Source organism: Calidris pugnax, unplaced genomic scaffold (assembly GCF_001431845.1).
Source record: "Calidris pugnax isolate Ruff unplaced genomic scaffold, ASM143184v1 scaffold11, whole genome shotgun sequence".
NCBI lineage: Eukaryota > Metazoa > Chordata > Aves > Charadriiformes > Scolopacidae > Calidris > Calidris pugnax.
Genome location: NW_015090803.1, coordinates 10,226,737 through 10,228,597, shown reverse-complemented (window position 1 = coordinate 10,228,597; position 1,861 = coordinate 10,226,737). Strand labels below are relative to the sequence as shown.

Here is a 1,861-nt window from a genome sequence, read left to right as displayed (position 1 = left end):
GAAAGCCTCCACAAAGGCCTTCCAAACGCCTTTGCTTCAGTCATGCAGGGGGCTTTGGGAGGGGACGGGGGACGGGGGGGGTGAGTGTTTGTTGTTGGCTTGTTTGCTGAGTTCACCGCCGAGCAGGGGGAGAGGAGAAACATTCAGCCGCCTCCAGGAAGAGCATGAAAATCTTACCCCAGCATCCAGAAGTCTCTCGCCTGCGCAAAAAAATATATCCCCACGGTGACTGACAGCCGGGATCCCGCGCTGGGCTGCAGACCTCCAGAGCTGTGAGGATGGATTGCACTTTTTGGTTTGTTTTGTTTTGTTTCCTCCCTTTCTAGATTCAATATACCCGGTCCACAGAACATTCCTTCTCCATCTCTCAGTGACTTGGGTTGCTGTTGATTTGGGTTTTTACATTATTTTTTTTTTTTTTTGCTCAAGCTGTTGTTGGTCTGCCTTTAGACGCAGAGAAATCTAGCCACTAGGGCACACCGTCCTTCCTGCCAGCTTCAGACAAAAAAGCAGCAATATCACAGGCTAATGACGATTATTGCTGTTACTATTACTATTATTATTGCTATTTATTTTTTTCCTCTCTCTCTCTCTCTCTCTTTCTCTTTTTCCTGGTCCCTTAGGATTTCCGATGGCGGTTTGCACACAAGGTGATTGCAGGAAGCTAAAATGCTGTCTAATTCCTAAAAAAAAAAAAAAAAGAAAAAAAAAAAGTCCCAGTGTTTTTGATCACGGGACACCCGGCCGTTCCTCCCCAGTACACCCCGGGTCACAGTACAGTAATGACCGTGGGTTGTGCGTTGTAGGACTTGACCTTTCCTACGTAGAAGAGGGCGCTTTCCTCTACGCTTTGGGGAGGGAAGGGAGGGGGGAGCGGCGGGAGGAAGAGAGATGCTCTCTTTGGGGACGTTTAATCACAGCTCAGATCTAGGAACGGGCAAAGCTTCTGCCTTTCAGCACGCCATGTTGAAGCTATTCACTGGAGCACAAAAAAAAAAAATCTCTTTTCTTTTTCTTTTTTTTTTTTTTTTTCTGAGGTGTATGAAGGGGGTGCGGAGGCGGGAGGGAGGCCGGAGGGAGGAGGGAGGGAGGAAAGACTTAATGAACATTTGCATTTCTTACCCTCGTTCATGAATCAAGGGGGAGGGGGCCGGGGGGCAAGGAAGGGCTCACGGCGTGATTAAAACACCCGTGGCCGGACCCCCGCGGCCGTGGCCGGGGTCCCTCGGTCCCTCCCCAGGGGTCCGCGGGGACAAGGCACCCCCTGGTCCCCCCCTCTTCTCTTTGGACTCCTTTACCGGCCGAGAATGAGCAAAGCCATCTCTTCAAATCATCATTAAAGTGCATTAAAACGCATCTAAAAGTTATGAATGGCAACAAACGGCCTTTTAGCGCCTGCCAATATTTTTTTTTTTTTATTAAACGCTGTCTTGATTTTATGGCTAACGCTGCCCACGGAGAATGCTGAAATGCACCAGGAACGGGGTTTTATTTAAGCCATAGCCATTTTTTTTGTAAATAACTTTAATTTATAGGCTAAAGGCCGAGATGCTTACCCGTTCTTTCAGAGGCGTGCAAAATAAAGTCGCTGCTCTGGAAGCAACGGGCGATTTTATTTTCTGAGCATTTCGATATTCAGCACCATATTTTTTCCGTTTGCTTCAGAGGCCATCTCATCTAGCCAGGGTTTCTAGGCGGGGGTCTTTCTGAGTAAAAGGCGGCCGAAAAAGATACAGCTTTGCAGTTCTACTTATCATTCTTCCTTTTTTTTTTTTTTTTTTTTTTTTTTTAAAAAAAAAAAAAAAAAAAAAAAAAAAAAAAAAAAAAAAAAAAAAAAAGTTCTAGGAAAAATATTAAACCC

General features: G+C 45.9%; 2 protein-coding genes and 1 long non-coding RNA gene across 3 annotated transcripts in view; 1 reads left to right on the top strand and 2 right to left on the bottom strand.

Moving 5' to 3' along the window:
- HOXA11 (homeobox A11) overlaps positions 1-278 on the bottom strand; it is a 12,205-nt gene extending 11,927 nt beyond the window's left edge. The window contains exon 1 of the mRNA XM_014937795.1: positions 178-278. The gene's annotated coding sequence lies outside the window, so the exon portion shown is untranslated. The remainder of the gene's footprint in view (positions 1-177) is intronic.
- The window catches only part of HOXA10 (homeobox A10), a 25,960-nt gene extending 25,653 nt beyond the window's left edge, over positions 1-307 (bottom strand). Inside the window, exon 1 of the mRNA XM_014937794.1 lies at positions 178-307. The gene's annotated coding sequence lies outside the window, so the exon portion shown is untranslated. The remainder of the gene's footprint in view (positions 1-177) is intronic.
- The window catches only part of LOC106885541, a 2,400-nt gene continuing 657 nt past the window's right edge, over positions 119-1,861 (top strand). The window contains exons 1-2 of the long non-coding RNA XR_001411460.1: positions 119-295; positions 624-650. This is a non-coding gene — a long non-coding RNA (uncharacterized LOC106885541). The remainder of the gene's footprint in view (positions 296-623; positions 651-1,861) is intronic.